Genomic DNA, 20,313 nt, shown 5'->3' on the forward strand with positions numbered 1-20,313 from the left:
TCTAGCATTACCATCCCATTCTCCAGAAAGTTCCACCACCTCAGCAGGCCAACTTATGGAATCTGCAGAAACTCTCTCTCCCATGGAGTGCACTACAGTCCTGACTCATCTAAAATGTTACAGACTGATAACTGAAGGGATAATGGAACGGACAGTCCAGGAATCAGAGAAAAGGTGCATGAGGGAGGCAGCAGGTAAGGAACAAGGATTTCTGAAACGAGCCCTGCAAGGATGCGTCCCAGGGAGCTTGGGTGGGAGGGCTCCAGGGGAGCGCACAGGCCTTCTCCCCCACAACAACCCACCCCACCCAATTCCCACCTAACGAAACCAGCCGAGACCACCTGTTCTACACATTTTTGCTAAGATATCACCACTTCCTGAGAGAAAAGGCAATAACTGGTTTGAATGGGACTCCGTTTTCCCACTGAGGATGTGCTCCTGGGCAGGTCATTTCACCCCCAAGAGTCTATCAACCAGACAATAATTCTCTGCAGGCCTGCCATGAGAAAATTAACCAAACTGATTGCACAAAACAGTCTGATGTACTATACACAGTCAACAAATACTTTCTCTTCCTCACCAGCATAAATACTGGCCAAATATGTCTGTTGCATATACGGCTGGAAATGTTTCTTGCAATCAATAGCGTGAGAGCATCTCTGGGGAGATTTTCTAAATCTCTAGGTAAACTAGAGAGTAATGCTATTTTCCCAAAAATGGAACGATCCAATTCAAGTACTTAATGAGCACCAAACAGACAGCAGATTTCTCAACAAGCAGAGAAAAAACCAGCATAATCAGCAAACTATTTCTCCTCTTCCCCATGCAACCAAAAAGGGGAGATAATCTGAAAACCCGGAGGATAGCCTCCCAAGCCACACACGAAATGCCCAGACGTGAAGCATCTCCAAGTTACTAGAATTACTGACACAACCACCCTTTAGCTCATTGCCAAGATTCAGGAAAATGGTAGAGCACCTTTCTCCATAATAAAGCAAGCTTCCTTCACTGTGGAAACTAAGCCAGACACTTTGTACAGATCATCACTTCTAATTTCCAGAATAATTCCACAGAATGGGACAAGGGTCTGTGACACGGATTGTTTAACAGCCCAGCCCAGTATTGAATTAGCTTCTTCTGATTCCTTTAGGGGATTCTTCCCAGTGTCTAAGTTTCCTAGGGTAGCTGTAACCCTAGGTGGCCACAAATTGCCTGGCGTACAATAGAGGTTTATTCCCTCGCAATTCTGGAAGACAAAAGTCTCACACACAAATCTGGAGTAGACAATCTTTTGAGGGGTCACCATTCAACTCACTACACCTCACTACAGGAGTCTAAGCTAGCCAGTCAGAGCACCTCATGCCCACCTCTACCCCCAACCCTCCACCCAGCCATACGACCCATATAGTGGGTCCACACACGGTACTCAACTGACAGAGAGGGGGCTGGGAACCAGCATTGTCTTCTAGAAACACGATGCACACCACGTATGTAACGTGTATGTTTCTAGTAACCAGAAAATTGAAAGGAGCAAGTACAATTCACTTGAATAATACATTTTTATTTCACCCAACATGTCCGAAGTAGGGCAGATACAATCCTTGTCTTCAAAGCGTTTACAGAAGAGGCCTCAAACATGGGACTAATTACAGCAACCCAGAACAGCTGAGGAATGAAAACAGAGGATGGAAGGACCAAAGAGCTCCAACTCACAGGCCATGAGGCCAAGTAAGAAAGGACCTTTCTTTAGCTTTTGATGGAAGAACCAAGAGTAGAAAATGCAGCTTTTCTGATGGGCTCCAAGTGGTTCTCAAATACCCACACACACACCATGTTCGCAGCCTGAGTAAAGCAGGGCTACCAATGGCTCCTGCTCACAGCTGAAGCCAGGCAATGCCTACTCCGAGGGATATACCAAACCCCCTTGGGTTTCCGTCTTGCCAGAGGGCTGTCTGTGATGATGGCGGTTTTGGCAAACTGCATTCGAGGAAAGGGCCCCATGGAACCGAACTCCCTCCCCAAAGGGAGGGGTGAACATCGGAGTATAAGGACATGACCACTGAAGAGGTGTAACTCTTACGAAGTATGAGGATGTGAGAGCAAATCTTTCAACAGGATATGTACCTGCCAGCAGAATCTTGGGTGTCCCCGAGTTACTCTGTTCTTCACAAATATGAAAAGCCTAACGAATGCTAGTCTGTGCTACCCCTTCTTTATAAATGCTATCCCATAGAGTCCTCACAATAGTCCACTGAGGTAGTTACTGCCTCTATTTTGCAGATTAAAAAAAAAAAAAAAACAACTTGAGATCAGAGAGGTTAAGTAACATGATCAAAGTCACACAGCCAGGGTTCAGTGCCAAGAGAACCCTTGTTCTCCCTCCCCGAGGGCCTTCCCACTGAGGTCTGTATTTTCCCAGGGTGTGGCCTAATGACCCTCAGCATGGGGCAAAGAGAACTGAAAGAACCAGTCACAGCTCTAAGTAGACCATGGGCCCCCGAGAGAAAGAGAAAGATTTTCTAGGTTCTTTTTTTTTTTTTCTTTTTTTTTTTTTTTTTTTTTTTTTTTGTATATGAAACTTCCCAACCAATATGAAAACCAAAACCTAAATGATAATGCCTTGACTCTCCTGGGGTCAGCAGTGACCCAAGGGTCTCCATCAGCAGCTTCCAAGCTGAGGTGTCCAGGGACTATGCGTCCTGAAGTTTCCTAGGACTGGTTCAAAAGGGCCAACTGAACACATCCACTTGCCTAATGCTGAGCGATTAGCACATCAAATGTCTGTTCAAACACATTAGTGTAGTAACAATAACTCCATCCTTCCAGTGGCCTCTCCTCTCTCAGTTATAAATGTCTTCCATTAACGTTTTAACAATACAAATTATTATCTAATAATTGCTGTTTGGTAACAAGCTATTTCCAAACATCTGGTTTGTGGAGGAATATTCTGAAAGAAGTCCTTGGCTGGGTTAGATAGAAAGGAAAGAGACTGGGATTTACCGGGGCCTGAGTCGTCCACATCGGGAAAACCAGAAACCGCCTCCAGGAGGTGCCCTACCCGGAGCCCAAGTTTACCATTAACGACGAGGTAACATTTCTCATACTGTCATTCTCCCAAACTGCTGAACAAAGCTCACATTCTTTCATTAACCTTCACGGTGGGTGAGCAAAGTGAATTAGAATTTCCATTTTATGTATGCAAAGAGAAACAGTAATCCCATTTCTAAAAGGAGGAATTCAAACCGACTAACTAATCGCCAGTAGATTAGCTCCCTAATGAGAGGGGGCCCATCCTGATAAAGTCAATGGTGAGAAGACAAGACGAAAGCCAGGGAATCCTGGTGGTAATCCCCTCTGCGATTTGACTCTCTGTGGGTCATGTATTTCTCTCTGTGAGAAGCCTCAATTTCCCCAGCAATAGAATGGGGATAATCTCTGCCACCTGGTAATGAAAATCAAGCTAGAAATTACTTTGGACTGCCTAGATGATCAGCATTATGCAAATTGGTGGTACCATTCAGGGCAACTAAACACAGTTAAAACTCTTATAAAAATATTCCATGGAAATTAAGGCTCAATTAAGAGGCTACATTAAAAAAAAAAAAATCTCCCTCACCTTGTTATTTTAAAGACAACAATATTTAAAGCCAGCTTAGCCATTCCTAGAGAAGGGATAAGTCGAGGCCACTTTTAGGCAACCAACTTGAGTAATGGGAAGCTGAGTAAGGTAGAAGGGTCCACAGTGACCCCCTAACTGATCCAGACAGGGCTCCCAGGCGACCCACCTCAAGAGAGCCACCATAAGCCCTAGCTGACCAAGGGGCTACTTACACCAGGACACAGGGACCAAAACAGGAAAATCCCACACATCCCCATGCGTCCTCACTTTGCCCTTTAACCCCAGCCCCCCAGCACTGCCCCCTGGCAGACGGTATCTCTGCTGTCTTGCTAGCTGCTCCCTTGCAGTGTCTTCAATAAACTTCTATCTCCTTTGCTCTGCTTCCAGTGATTTTCTTTCATTGTCCACGCCCGCAGCCTCCACCGATCATCAGATCACCCTGCAGGACCTAGGACCTTTCTCTAACAGCCTTGATAAAGCTCCACATTGATAAACAGTTGGCTAATAAGAACGGACAAGACAAGGATAGATATGGCAAAACAGTTGCAAGGCAGACTAGAATCCAGAGACGAGGAGGTCCCTCCCCAGGACACAGCCACTGGCTCACAAACCTTGTCCCAGGTATGACATCCACACCGTATGTCTCCTCTGCACTGAGCTACAAGGTCCAGTGTATCTTACAAATTCTCTCCCATGCAGGGTACACAGGTCAAAATTTGAGCTAACTTGACTCAATAGAGCTTCACTTATCCAATCCCTTCAGAAGACGCAATAGAACAGCAACAACTTAAAACAATGGACCAGAAGTTCTGAGACTCACGATCCCAACACTCATCGAACTTGAAAAGGTATCTGCACTCCCCAAGTTCACTGCAGCACTGTTCACAACAGCCTAGACACGGACACTACCAGAGTGTCCATCAACGGAAGAACGGATTAAAAAAAATGTGCTCCGGAGCTGTACCCCTCTCTGGAAGCAAAATCACCATTTAAGCTCAAGAACTGGCCCCCCTCCCTAACCCAAGGCACTGTGGACTGCTAGGGAAACCACTCTGAGCATGGGTGTTTAAAATGTAAATGTTTCCATGAGCTGACTCTGGAGGGCTCAGCTGGTGATCAATTTACCTTTTAACTGTCTTTTCCTGCTCCACAATTCGCTCTAGGTGAAGCAGAGCCTCCTGCTTAGGTGAGACCATGAGGCTAAGAAAACAGGACTGACACCTAACGGGGCCCTCCAGTCCTGGGCCCAGGGTCCAGCCCCCGGTACCAAGCTCAGCTGTGCTGGGGACCCAAGAACGTGTAAGAAACAGCCCCCACAAAACCCAGGAGCTGAGGATCTCAAGGACAGCTGAGACGTGCAGGAAAACACGGAACACACATCAGTACCCAGCACGTGTCACGTGAGTGTCCTGAATGGAACCGAGGAGGCTGCTCTGGCCCGGATGGCCCTGGGCAGGGACTGGACAGAGCACCTCTGCGCTGCAGGTATGCAAACCTGGAGGGAGCGTGAGGCTGGAGGAAGGTGGGACCCAGCTCCCAGAGGGCTACAGTTTGCATTTTTGCCTTTGCCAGAAGGGGTTGAGGGCGGGGGTCGGGGAGGGCTGGGGTGTGGAGACACTTTGGTGCCCTTTCCCTTCCTCTCAAAAACTGTGAATGAGCTCCTGGTTCTTTTCAGCTGGCCAGCTTACCCTGCATCCCTCCCGCAGCTTCATAAGCCAGCATGAATCAATAAAGAGAGCTCACCCTGGGGCATGTTCCATGAAGCCTCGTACAGGAGCAGATGCGCGCTGCAAAGTGGCATCACGGCACCGAGCGGCTACTGTGGGTGGGGGGCTGTGGCTTGACGCCGCTGTCCATTTTCCCTAACCCCCACCTCCCCGACCTGAAGGCTCCTCACCAGGTCTCTCCCTACCTGGACTCCCCAGGGAACCTCTCATTCTTTCAAAGCGGCCTGGGAGGATCGGGCACATTTCCCATAACATACTAACCCGGCAAAGCCATCTACTCCTGTACCCTTCCTTGTCCTAAAACAGGTGTTGAGAAGTAAAACTCGAATATTTGGTCTGTTTCCCTTCATAATTAACCCCTGCACACACCCCCTCTTGTATGTGTTTTCCTCCTGTAATTACTAAGAGGGCTCCCGGTTTGATCCCAGCACACTGCTGAGTCTCTCTGGCAGCAGAATGTGGCTGGGGGACTACATTTTGGCGACATTTGTAGACAGAAGTCCTCTATGTGACTTACAGGAAGGATCCTGAAGAAGGAGGAGCTCATTCTGCTCAGGCTCTTCCTCCTTCCTCCAGCCCGGAACTTGAGTGACATGCATGGTGCCCAAGCAGGCACTCTGGGTGATGGAGCAGTTAGCAGAGGAGTGAGTAAGAAAGGGAGCATGGATCCCTGGTGACTTGGAGCCGTCTAGCCACCCTGGATCACCTCCCTCCAGACAGCTCTGAAAGTTGCTCAGTGGGCTAAGCACACGCCTGAGCAATGCAGTTTCTATGCTAATAAATCAAGTTATTGAATCTGACTTGAGTTTCAATAGACTGAGAGCTCCCAAACAAAACACATTTACAAATATATTCTAAGCACACCTATTTCTAAGACTCCAAGAAAAATAAGAAGCCAAAGCGATCCAGCTAAACAGGCATGCACCTGCATACACACACACACACACACACACACGCACACACACGCACACACCACTGAAGTCACTGTCCACCCTGCCACACAAGAGAATTCAACTCAAACAGACTCTTCCAGGAAAAGAAGTCCCATTTATTCCAACATCATCTCAGATATTTCTTAGAGTCTTTCTCAGCCCCACTGCACTGTGTGTTATTGAACTCTATCCCCAAGTGTCTACTGCAATGCCTGGCAACATGGTAAATTTGACAATGAGTGAAATAAAATTCCTCCACTGGCCCAGGAGAGGGTTAAAGAGCATACACAAAACAAACCAACATCTTCCTTCCTGGTGGCGTCTGTCAGTGTTTCCAGGACGCCATCCCTCTTTCCAGTACATAAGCCCCCTATAGAGGCTCCCCGGGTCAGCTCACATCACTGGTTGTGAGGGAAAAACTTTCCAGCCCCACTACCTGTCGGTCCTGGCTCATCTCCACCAACCTTCCTCTTCCTCGTAGGACACGGACTCTCCACATTTATGGAAGAGCTGGATCCACAGAATTAATCCCTCTAACAATCCTTTTCTTGATTGTGAAGGCCCTAAAGATCTAACCATATACATACCCAAGTTCAACATCTATCGTGATCTGATTCACTGGCAACAACTTTAAAGAACTACCTGACAGGTTTATTGCCAACAGCAGCTCATTCAACCCTGACGGTCCCCAACTCTGGGACCAGCCTGTTTCTACTTCAGGGTCTGGGCCCAGTTCCCCAGCCAGCACCCTATCCTCCTAGGGAAATGAAACCCTCCAATGCCTCCTACCCAATAGCGAAATGGGCCCTTCTACGAACTAACGGATTCTCCAACTCTGCCTAAGGCATATATTCTAAACAGCCATCCTCCTGAACTTGGCCACTCAATTCCTTACTCACTTGTTCTGAGAAGAAGTTTTTACCGCCATCAGCATGTCTTAACAACACTATAATTCTTTTTTGGTCTCACATCCTTCCACTTTTTTTTATTTAATTTTTTATTAACATATAATGTATTATTAGCCCCAGGCATACAGGTCTGTGAATCACCAGGTTTACACACTTCACAGCACTCACCATAGCACATACCCTCCCCAATCCATAACCCCACCCCCCTCTCCCAAACCCCCTCCCCCCAGCAACCCTCAGTTTGTTTTGTGAGATTAAGAGTCTCTTATGGTTTGTCTCCCTCCTGATCCTACCTTGTTTCATTTATTCTTTTCCTACCCTCCAAAACCCCCATGTTGCTTCTCAACTTCCTCATATCAGGGAGAGCATATGATAATTGTCTTTCTCTGACTGACTTATTTTGCTAATAAGCATAATACCCTCTAGTACATCCTTCCACTTTTTAAAAAATCCCTTAGTACCCCTTCCCCTTCCAGGCCAACTCTCTGCCCCGGCGCATGGGGAGGTTCTATTCCCATCCCTCCGTCAAGAATAACGGCATCCGCCTATCCTATTGTCCAGCCCGCACAACTCAGTGCCCAAGACACACCACGGGCCCACCAGTTAATATGCTGTTTGTGGTAGCCGCAACCCACCATCTTTTATTTTATTTTCCTTCATTTTACTGTATTTTTTAGAGGGAGAGAGCATGGTGGGAAGGGGAGCAGAAAGAGAGGGAGAGAGAGAATCTTAAGCAGGCTCCATGCGCAGCGTGGAGCCCAACGGAGGGCTCTAAATCATGACCCCAAGATAATGACCTGAGTCAAAATCAAGAGTCAGACTGAGCCACCCAGGCGCCCCCATCATCTTTTAATTACTGTTTGTTTAAACCCTCTACTCCCAGCAGATCAATCAGTCCATAACAACCCTTGGGAAAGTACATGGGTTATGGGGATGGTAGGGGGAGGGTGGTCACAAACTCTAGGTAATGAAACTGATTTAAGGAAGTGTGAAGAGAGCACAGCTGCCAGAATTCCCATCCTTCTCTGAGAGGCCTTTCCTGTACGTTCGAGTTTTCCAGGGAAGAGGACCAGTACCAATCCACCCACATCTCTAGCCTCCCCCACATAGTCTCTCCTATTGCTGCATTCTACTGGGATGCCACTTTCAAGTGGCCACATCACACTCGATTTCATCTAGAGGCAGTGGTGCAGCTAAAAGGTAATATTCAACAATATGAACATAATCTCTAATAAAACACAGAACTCCAGCTCAAATGCATGGAATTGAAGCTGCGAACTTTCTTCACGGCCAAGGTTCATTCAGTCTGGAGACACGGGGTGTGGGCCTGAAGGCAGCAGGCGGCCCTTGTATCCAGTTCAGCCAGAGAATGAAGCCAGCTGGCAAAGGTCTCAGAGAAACAAAGTCTGCAACTGGCCGGAGTTGGTTAGGATGATGGCAGGGAGTGGAGAGACGGGCACCTCCTCTCCATCTTTAGGCAGCCTTCTCTTCTTCTACCACGTCTCCAAAGCTGGTGGGGTCTCAGAAATTGATTCAAATGTACAGAGAAATTTAAAGTATCATAAAGGTGGAGTGCCAGACACACTCACGAAGGCCGCTGCAGAGCAGTCTCCCCCTCCTCCAGGGGTCAAGCCTTTGTGTGATCCTCTTCCCTTAAATGTGGACAGGACCCATGATTTGCTTCTGATCAAAAGAGTAAGGCAAAGACAACAGGAGGTACATGATTATGTTGCAGAAGACTGACTGCAAGGCTCCTCTTTCCTTTGTTCTCTTGATGAAACAAAAGGCTATGCTAGGACATGGCCAGGAACCGAGACCAGCCACCAGCCAACATCCAGCAAGAAAAATGAGGCCTCCATCCAGCTGCCTGCGAGGCAACAAATGCTAACAACCACACGAGTTTGGAAATGGATCCTTCCCCAGCCGAGCCTCAGATGAGCCCGCAGCTCCAGCCGACCCCTTGCCTGGAGCCTTGCTGAGAGCCCCACTATGCCACACCCGGTCCCCTGACCCACAGAAAATACGAAATAAAAAGCGTGTGGTACTTTGAAACACCAAGTTTGGGGTAAAATTGTTACACAGCAATAGAAAGCTAATGCAGGCCAAGTCCGGGGACAGGAAGGGATTGTTTAATGAATGAATGGAGCACACAGCCACCTGGCAAAAACGTAAAGTGGAATCCCTGATTTACCCATGACACCAAAATAAATCCAGACGGGTGAAAGACTGAAGTGTGAAAAATGAATCCGAAGAAGAAAACACGAGTTTTTTTAATATGTCATTCTGGGCAAGGAAGGCTTCCATGGCACATGAAAATCTAGAAGAATTTCTTCATCTAGAAAGGATGAGTCCATCTAAAGTGAGAAAATCTATCTGCCACTGGTATCACAAAGGGGTTAACTTCCTTAACAATAGCGCCCACAAATCATAAGAAATCAAAGTAGCTCCTACACATTAGCAAGAAAAGATCCTTTCAAAAAGATACTCACGCAGGCGTGCCCGGGTGGCGCCATGAGTTAAGCATCCGATTCGTGATTTCGGCTCACTCAGCTCATGGTCTCAGGGTCGGGGGATGGAGCCCCACTTTAGGCTCCGTGCTGGGTGTGGAGCCTGCTGAAAATCGACTCTCTTGCTCTGCTCCTCCCTCCCAGCTCTCTTGCACTCTCTCCCCCAGCAAAAAAGAAAAGATGCTCACTCATTCTAAGACAAATAAAATAAGGCACCAACTGTGATAAAATGTCGCTGACACGGTGCGTTGGAAAGCAGTGGGGAGATGAGCACCCTCATTTATGGCTGGGGACAGGGGGCTGGAACACTGGAGGACCATGAGGCATAACCAACAAAGTATCAAATGCACTTAGCTCTTCAATTCAACAATTCCGCTTCTCTAGATATTTAAAACAACCTATGTACAAGGCTATTTCTTAGAACACTGTTTGTCCCAGCAAAGACGTAAGTCATCCTAGCAAGCAACACCAGATAGGATAAATAATTTATGATACAGCCGCACAACAGAATGCCATGAATACCATAAACCATAAAAATAAATGAGGCGGCTCTTTCTGTTCTGACAGAAAGATCTCGGAGATAAATTCAGTAAATAAACAACAACAACAACAACAACAACAAGCAGAAAACAGGTGCTTCCAGTGGGGGAGACTAGAGGTGGCCGGGGATGAGATAAGATGGAGACTACTCGCTGTGTGTTCTTGGTACCTTAGGAATATCATACCATCTGGTTGTGCTCCTTTTCCAGAACAATAAAACTCAAATCAAAAAAATATATGCAACTGGTAGAAAAGCATGTATGATACAACGATCTTACCCTGATGCTATATATACAGAATATGACACACGTGGGCCGTGACATAAAGATGCTGTAAATGTTACAACTGTGTACTGTGTGTTCCATATTCTCTACTACATTTATATACTCTGTATTGTACAGCTACCTCTGGAAGAACACAAGGGGATCCGAGGACAGTTTCCTGTGGGCTGGCGAGCTGGCAGAACTGGTAACTAGTAAAGTGTGTAACGAGGCAGCAGGGATGACAGAGGGAACTACGTTTTCACTGTGTGTTCTTCCGTTTTTGTACCATTGTACGTATCACCAATTTAAAAACACACCATTAAAAAACAAGTTTAAGCCACTGTGCTTCCTCTGGACCTCTTTCTTCCCTTAAGACATCGTGATGGATCCCCCCACACCACCATGCTCAACACTCCTCAACACTCCCTGTCTTTGTGCCCCGCTGAAGACCCGCAGGTGTCCTAAAATGTGGGCATCAGAAGGTGCGGACTTGGCAGGATCATCATGCCATTCCCCCCATGTGTCCGTCTCCACACAGAAGCTGAGTGACCTGGGGCAGGACGCTCAACACTTCTGAGCCTTAGTTTGTGCATCTCCAAAATGGGGTTAATACCCTTCCGGGTAATGCCTCCTGTACTGTTTTCTAAGGCTCCTTCCCCAGTTGTCCTAAACTGTGTGGCTTCAAACAACGGAGAGCTCTTCTCTCACAGCTCTGGAGACTAGAAGTTCAAAATTGAGGTGTTGGCACGACTGTGCTCTCTCTGAAGGCTGTAGGCAAGAATGCTTCTTTGCCTCTCCCCTCGTGTCTGGTGGTTGCTGGAAATCCTCGGCGTTCCTTCTTCTGTATCTGCACCACTCCAACTTCCACCTCCGTCTTTATGCGGCCATCGTTCTCCTCAGCGTGTGCCTGGGTGTCCCCTCCTCATAAGGACGCCAGTCCTTGGAATCAGGACCCACCCTAATCCAGTATGACCTCATCTTAACTCACTGCATTTGCAAAGACCCCATTGCCAAATAAGGTCACGATCAAAACTGGACTTCTATTTTGTGGACACAGTTCAACCCACCTGGAAGACCATGGGAAGAGGGCAGTGATAATGTTGTAACGCCCTGAGAACACTGCAGGCAGGCCATGTGGCAAATGTTTGGCGAGCGGGATCTCATCACTATCAGACACGGGGGACTAGTCTTCTCCCACGCAGCAGGCTCCTTCTCCAAAGATCAGGCCTGGCTTCTCCACTCCTCATAAAAGCAAAAACCGCAAGCAAGAAACCAAAAGCTAACAAGCCGGCGTCCTTACGGCTGATGTGTTGTTAAGACTTTTAAAACAAACAAACCAGGGCTGGGTCCCAAGTCTCTCAGGTAAATATTTTATCAGTGGGTCTGTCTGAGAAAACCCCACACAGGCATGAGGGCCCCATACGCCTCCTCCTGGGAGGGACTGGTTTGCCAGGAAGGAGCCCCCTGGGCTGCTCTAAAAGCAGAAAAGGCTTTCCTCAAGGTGTGTACCTCTGGTTCTAACATCTGGATGCCTTCCCGCCACCACCGAGCAACAACTTCCAGAAACAAAGGCCTGGAAGCACTCAGGCTGTAGGGGAGATAAAGCCCCAGGCTAAGGCTGAATCCTAGGCAGCATACGCTGGGCCTTCCCAGGAGAGCCAGGCTAGATGGTAAGGCCAGCGAAGAGAGGCAGAAATCCTGGGCAAAGCTCCCCTCTCCATCCTCCACCCTTGGTGGAAACCAAAACAGCCATTGGGAGGATCAAAGCTGTTGCCCACCCGGTGAGACTAACTTTGAGCTCATTAAGTCATAAGCTCCCTGCAGGGTGGATTTTCTCCATGGATAATGCTGGGAAATCGGGAAGTAAGTGGCCTGGGACAACCTGGGCCCTATTAACCAGGAGGCAGACAGTGCTTCCATTAAAAAAGAGGAAAATGTAAAAAAAAAAAAAAAAAAAAAGAGGAAAATGTCTGACATTCTGAAGCTGTCCTTGGACAGCTGTTTAAAGATTCCATTAGAGTTTCTGGGAGGCCCTCTGCGAGGGCTCATGCTAATGTGGGAGAGAGAGAGAGAGAGAGACCCCACTGAAGGGAGGTGAGAAAAGTCTGGGCTGAGAGGGCTGGGGCCAGGGTTCGAATCCTGCCTGCTCAGGGCTCTCCCTCCCTCTCCCTGAGCTGCGGTTTCAGGAGAGGTAGAAACGAAAGCCCTGGACCCCCGAGCCGCCACCTTCACACAAGGCACCCAGATCTCAGGACCCTGACCTGCATACAAAATGGGGCAGCTGAGCCAGGCCCGGTGCACACACTGGACACATTAAGGAAAGGACTGTTCCTCACAAAACGGAAATCTGTGATCTGTGTCATCCCATCTGGCAGGTGTCGAATGGTCCCGCCCGTGAGGAGCGACACCAACAGAAACAGTCCCCGAATCCCAAGCCCACCAACCACGCCAGTCCCCAAGGGAATCAGAAAGGCTGGTGTCACGAAGGTTACTCCAAATAAATTAAATGAGTTGCTGAAGCTGTTCCCAAAGGCATGCCAGCGCCATCCTGGAGTCGGGGACCCAGGTGCAGAAACAAAAAAAGGCGTCAGGCTCCATGCAGGCCCCAACTCTGCGGCGACCCGACCGTGAGCCGACTCAGGGACACCAGACACCTGGGCCTTCAGGGTCCCCACCTGGCAAACAGGGGTCAGCAGTGCCTCTGCCCCCAGGGCTTCTTATAAAGATTAAGCGAGAGATCTCTCCTAATGCCTTTCTGCCAGGTGCTAAATAAACAGGTCGGTCTCTCTCTGGCTCTCTTCCCTGCTCCCATGGTCACGAGATCTCTCCCCAGTTCCTAAGGACAGGGTCAGGGCTCCCTGCCCAAGAATATCCTTCTCGAAATCCTAAATACCCACAGGCCTGAGCACTGGGCCCCTGCATCCTCCCACTGGCCCCACCCCCCAGCTCTGCAATTCCTTCCTTGTCCCCTGAAGTCACGCCTGGAGACAAAATAGCTTCTGCCAGTGGGTCCCAGATATGTGTGTGGGAACACCCGGGTCCCCTGCAAGGTGTTCACTGGTCAGGGACATTCAGGAGCCCTTGCTGGGACCTCTCCCTGTAAGTAAACTGTGCCATATCAAAGACCATCTTTTTTCTGAGGATGAGAATTTCCTACATTTTTGCAGCAAAGCGTGATTTCTTGTATAAAACAGTGATATAATAAAGGGTGGGTTTTTTTTTTTTTACATTGTTCTCATTTGATCAAATAAAGTAGATAACTCAATATCAGGAATCCACCCTTTCAGGGTTCATTTTTATTATTTTACGAGTCCAGAAATTCAAGTCTGGGACTCGCTTGACGCCTGGCGGCCTGCACTTCCTCCCCAGCTCAACTTCTTGACACTCACTTATACACCCAGCATCTGCCTCACCACTCCAGGGGAACTGTTGCCCCGAAGGTTACCACATCCAGGCCCCTTCCTGGTAGCCCGCCTGACAGCCAGGCCAGACCTTCCTGCACTCGGGCACACAGGAGACAGCGTACTGGTCAACCCCAGTCTGCCTACACAGCTTCCGTCTAGGCAAGACCTCCCAACGCCCACCACACAAGCCCAGGCTCTCTCTGGCACATGCAGTCCTCATCACCACCCACCGGCCCAAGCACGGGGCCGCCAGCTGGGAAAGCCCAGAGCCCGCAGCCTGGAAATACCAACAACTGGGAACATGGTTAGGTGTACTCGCAGTCGAGTATGCCCTCTTTCTAGCTTTGGCTCCCATTCCTCCTTGACACTCCAGCCAAGCTGTCATCTTTGGGGTTCCCCAATTATGCTGCATACCCTCCCACCTCTGGGACTCTGCCCGTGCCAGCCTGGCATTCCAGCCTATCTCCCACTCCATCCTCCAAACCCCTGTCAAGACCTCCTTGCTGATGCTTGCTTATCCATCACAGCCGGGGTATGTGCGGACCTCCTCGGGATTCCACAGTCTCGGCTCCGTGCCACTCTTGGGACAACCAACCCCTTACTAGACCATCCATCTGCACACTCTCCCTCTCCTGCTGCCCTCCTGACTTCAAGTAGGGAAACTGGGTATTCAGCAGGACTTGCCAAAGGGTCTTAAAGTAAGTGAATGATAAATAATTGTTCTAAAAAGCCCCAGTGATGTAGATTCTGTTTTAAAACAGAAAAGCTGATACAGGAGGAAGACTCCTGTGGCCTTTGGGAAATGTCCTCCTAGGACCAAAGCTAGCACTGTTTATATGCGTACACATACCCACACACACATATACACCGGGCTGTGTGTACACACACACACACACACACACACACACACCATCCATCCTCACATCCCAGGCAATGCCTGTGGACGGTATCTAAAATTCAAACCCAGTGGAATTTAAACCCATTGTCCTCGGGACCCAGCCCTCCCTGCCCCCACAATTCTGAGGACTCTGCTCTCCCATCAACTTTGACAACAGTGAACTTTCTGACTTCCGGGTTGTTCTGCTTGTCTTCTTTGGGTTTAATCTTTACCACATTATTTTCGTACCTTCATCTGAGTCACCTTCTCCAAGAGGCAGTGTTATTTATTTATTTTACAAAGCCAGCCTGTCACCTCTGCTCTGTTCCCTCTCCCCTCCTCCCTGCTCACATTTTTAAATCCACTAAATGGCCTTTTTATGGTATACTATGTGCGAAGATCTCAAGTCCACGGAGATGTCCATTTCTACCCACTCTGCTCTCACCCTCCAATTCTCAAAGAAATGAAAATTCCTTAAATAGAAAAGGGAACAGTCAGGGGTTCCTCTAAATAGTCCCTCTCAATGTACTTCGAGAAAGGGCATTTCTCTTTCAAAATCTTTGAGGCCCTTCAGTTCACCTTAGGAACTCATTTAAAAGGAGGCGCTCCAGAGAACCCAGGAAACTTAATGACCCTCCCCGAAGCAAGCTGTTCACTCCCTTGAAGTCAGCACGGAACCAACATATGGGAAATTACCATCAGTCCCTATGCCCACGTACACACACCCCCTCAACACAAAACTTACCACGGAATCAAGTGCTCTGTGGCAGCACCACAGACCGGGGTGAGCCATGTGAATCCAGAATCAAACCTAGCACCGACCCTCCAATATACCCCAGGTCGTGCAGGAGACCACCCCTGAGAACCAGTACACCAGCCCAAGGACAAACTCCAAGTACTTGGGTATTTTCAGAGCCACCGACAGAAAGCAAGCCATTTCAATCTACTTCACAAAGACCAAGGAGGCAGGGAAGAAACATCTCAGGAAAAGGGGGAAAAGGGAAGGATACATTTTTTTTAAGGCCAGGTGAAAATGAGTCAGAAAAACCTCACTTCAAGTTCATGAAATTTTAGGACTGATAAACGTCCGATGGACCAAGAGTCCTCATCTCTTGTTCTAAGACCACCAAAAGGAGCACCATAGTCTCTGGTTAAAAATATGCTCATGGACCTCAGAATAAAACTCAGAAGCCTTAACGGAACCTGCTGTACTGTACATACGACGTGATGCGCATATGTAGGTAGAAGCTCATATATTCATTCAACAAACGTTCACTGAGCACCCACTTCTGTGCCAGCCCGGGGCGGCAGGCACTGGGGATTCTGACATGAATGAGACACACTCAGCCCTCAAACCCAGCCTCAGAGCTTGAACTGTAAGCACGTGGGAAGTGCTGATGAAGTCCCGGGCATTGGGCTATGAGGTACCTCTCGCAGGGACGGCGCTGTCCATTCTCCCAAGAAGGCTCTGAGGGTGGCAGGGGTTCGAGCACATACTGCGGCACAGAGAGGCTCTGCAGCAGCCCAAGGTCAACAGCCAGTATCGGAACCCAGACCACTGGATTCAAGAGCCTGCCTTCTGGGTCATCACACCCCCAAACCTCCATCAGCAGGGGACACCAGAAGGAGCCCTCTCAGTTCTGTGGGCTCAGCAGCCGTCCCAGAGTCAAGCACAGGCCTGCCTTCTAGTTGTCATGCCAGAGAAACACCCCAACACTCAGAATCCATGTCAAAAGGAAACATTCTACTCTCCGGCAAAGCTGGACCTTCTCAGCCAGCCCTAAAAGCTGGAGTTCTGGACCCAGAAATTCCGGCTACACCAACAGGGAACCAGCTTTGCAGAAGGCCCTCAGGCTTCTCTATCGACATCCAAATGGAGTTAGAGTGTGCAATCCCTTGCTCCCAGCCCCCACCCCCTGCCCCTGGACTCAGGCCAGGCTACTGTCTGCCACACTCCCCTGGCTAGTCATCAGAGAAAAGGACATTAAAACCACAGCACGTTACCACTTGGTGCCCTTGGAAAACTAAGAACCCTAAATGCTAAATACTGGAAGAAATGTGCGAAAACAGATGCTCTCATAAACCACTAACAGGGGTAGAGGAAGGTAGGACCATTTCAAAGGGGGAGCTGGCAAGATCTTGTCAGGTTCCAAAGGCACAAACCCTTTGATCCAGCAGCTCTGCCTTGAGAAAATTGTGAAGTCCTGCCCTGGTGCACGAGATTGCCCCAGCAGTGGGGCCAGGGGCGGTAAAAACCTGAAGGTCTTGTTAAGAGATGAATAAACAAAGTAGGGTATATTCCTACAGTGCAACACCTTACAGCAGTTAAAAACATGCAGCTGGACTGGGGCGTCTGGCTGACTCAGTGGGGAGAGCGTGTGACTCTTGATCTCAGGGTCATGAGTTTCAGCCCCAGGTTGGGTGCAGAGTCTACTTAAAAAAATATACCCATCCGTGACCACATAGAAGGACCCCCGACATTGTAAGAATACCAAAAAAAAAAGTAAGTTGAAAAACACACACAGTGGTGTAGCATTATAGCCCTGCACATAGCCCTTACACATAAATATGGTAAGAGATTAAAACAGAAACAGAGGGGATCCTGGGTGGCTCAGTGGGTAACGCCTCTGCCTTCCGCTCAGGTCATGATCTCAGGGTCCTAGGATCGAGCCCCACATCGGGCTCTCTGCTCGGCAGGGAGCCTGTTTCCCCCTCTCTCTGCCTGCCCCTCTACTTGTGATCTCTGTCTCTGTCAAATAAATAAATAAAATATTGGGAAAAAAAAAAAAAAACAACCCACGTACAAAAAGGCTATACCTCAACGTGAGGACAGCAGTGACCTCTGCAAAAGACAAAGTCATGAGATGAGGCAAAGTCTTTGATCAGATCTGTATCTGCTTTTCTATTTAAAAAACAACAACAAAAAAAACAAACAAAAAAAACAAAAACCTGAATTAAAACAACAAATGTTAAAAATCTGAAAGATCGATGTGATAGGTACATCGGTATCTGTTACACTATTCTTAGGTTTTTTGTTTTTCATGATCTTTGAAAGATTCCAGAATGTAAAGTAAGCAAGTTATTTTAAAACACCCAGGTTACTCAGTCATCTAGGTTTAAGACCCACTCAAATGTAGGGGATGAGCACGAATAAATTGGAACGCCGTGCACGGAGTCCAACAAAATGCAAAGCAGAGGTCAATGCAAGGCCAGGGAAGCCGTTAGGAAGTGAGATTATGAAATATTACTCAACCTTTAACAAAGAAGGAAATCCTGCCACTTGTGACAACACAGATGGACCGTGAGGGGACTATGGTAAGTGAAATAAGTCAGACAAAGAAAAATACTGTATGGCGTCTGCCTTATATGAGGAATTAAAAAAAAAAAAAAGAAAGAAAGCCAAACTCATAGAAATAGACAATAGATTGGTGGTTGCCAAAGGCTAGGAGTGGGGGTGGCAAAATGGGGGGCAAGTGTCAAAAGGTACAAACTTCCAGTTACAACAGTGACAGCTAACAACGCCGTACTGTATGTCTGAAAGGTGCTCAGAGGGTAGGTCTCAAAACTTCTCATCTCCAGGGACGCCTGGGTGGCTCAGCTAGTTAAGCAGCTGCCTCCGGCTCAGGTCATGACCCACATCGGGCTCCTTGCTCAGCCGGGAGCCTGCTTCTCCCTCTGCCTACCACTCTGTCTGCTTGTGCTCACTCTCGCTCTCTCTCTCTCTCTCTGACAAATAAATAAAATCTTTAAGAAAAAAAAAAAAAAAAAAAACTTCTCATCTCCAGAAAAGAGAATCTGTAACTCCAGGAGGTGATGGGTACTAAGGGAACATACTGTAGTAATTGTTTTGCCATAGATCCACATATCCAGTTTTTAAAAAGTCAACTTAATTCTGTGGTTGGGGGTCAAATAGGGGAGGACCGCTTTCTAGACACGGAGAGTCACTGGCAGGGTCCTGAGGGTGAAGAGGAAACTTTCTTTGAGAAAGTGTGCAAACACAGACACGGTCTAAGTCAATACTCGGACCAGACAGTAAACAAGGGCATACACTCCACACACAATGGCTGCATTTAGCTGTGGGGGAAGGAGTGAGCCACAAAACACCATCCCGTCAAGCTGGCCAGAATCACTTGTAAAAATCCAACAGGAGACAGGGATCGCCTGGGCACCAACACCATCTCCAAGAAAGTCAGAGCAAGGATTATTTGTTTCAGCTGACCCCACTGGCAAGGTGAAGGGAGTATCCCCCCCTGGAAGGACCAGGGGACCTAGGGACAACCTCTGCAGAGCTCTCTCGCGCCGTGCCCGCTAGGGTCCACAAGCCAGACGAAGAAGAGCAGACTTCCAAATGAATCAAGAGGAGTTTTGTTGTTTCTACGATTCACTGTTTACTATGGAATGGTTTCAGCCTTACCCACCCCACCCCCACCATCAGTAACACTACTCTACCAGTTTGAATGGGGAAGGGTGCACAGTGGTTTCCTCTGCCCCCAACTCTTGTAAATCACAGCTGTGAAATGTACGAGGAGTGAATTCCTGGGAAGCAGCGGACTGAAGTGTTCGGTAGACTAGAAGGTCCAATGCCAGGCAACAGGCTGGTTGGCAACACCAATGCCCAGGTCAGGTCCCCAGGGACCTGAAAGAATCTACAGGGGAAGGCAGATTCCAGTGTCTCATCGCTGAAAACAAGGCTGCCACACACATCGCTGTAGCTTAATTTTTTTGTTTGTTTTCAAGCTCGGATTTATTTATTTGAGAGAGTGAGAGAGAGCGAGAATGAGAGGGGAGAAGGTCAGAGGGAGAAGCAGACCCTCCATGGAGCTGGGAGCCCAACGCGGGACTTGATCCTGATACTCAGGGATCATAACCGGAGCTGAAGGCAGTCGCTCAACCAACTGAGCCATCCAGGCGTCCCTGCAGCTTAATGTGTATATGCATCTCCAAACTATTTAATTAGGATAAAGTCCGAAAAGGGGAATCGTGGAGTCAATGGGGGGAATGGTGTTTCTTGACTTTTCCTGAATGCTAACACCATCCACTTACAATGACATAGATGTGACCAGTATCTTACCTATGACAAGAAGCTTTTGAACACATGATTCTCAAGGCATCACAACCACTACATAAAATTGGATGGGGCAGGTTAGATAGTTTTATGGACAACATCAAAGAATATACCCATTCTGTGCCATCAGACCATTTGTTGCCCCCGATGAGTTTAACAAGGGAGAATGCTTATGCTATATTCACAAGTGAAAAGAGCAGGATATGAAAATACATAGCCGGTGTTAACAGAAAAGAAGAAAAGAAACCCGTGTTAACAGTCTTTGGTTTAGAGCACCATAACTTGTGTTTTTCTCTCAATTCCTCTCCAAATTTTTATAATAAACCTGAATAACTACTGAAGTAAACAACAAAGCAAAATGCTTTATGTGCAGTATCTCATTTAAACTATGTCCACACGGCAAGGACCATTACTATTCCTATTTACAGGTGAAGACATGGTGGGTCGATACAAGTTGAAGAAACCTGGCCA

The 20,313-nt window shown here is 48.0% G+C and overlaps 1 protein-coding gene across 1 annotated transcript in view; it reads right to left on the reverse strand.

Annotated features, from left to right (window-relative positions):
- LDLRAD3 (low density lipoprotein receptor class A domain containing 3) overlaps positions 1-20,313 on the reverse strand; it is a 220,409-nt gene that overhangs the window by 187,827 nt on the left and 12,269 nt on the right. The gene's annotated exons all lie outside the window — the stretch shown is intronic.

Source organism: Mustela putorius, unplaced genomic scaffold, assembly GCF_011764305.1.
Source record: "Mustela putorius furo isolate JIRA1106 unplaced genomic scaffold, ASM1176430v1.1 tig00003859_pilon_pilon_pilon, whole genome shotgun sequence".
NCBI lineage: Eukaryota > Metazoa > Chordata > Mammalia > Carnivora > Mustelidae > Mustela > Mustela putorius.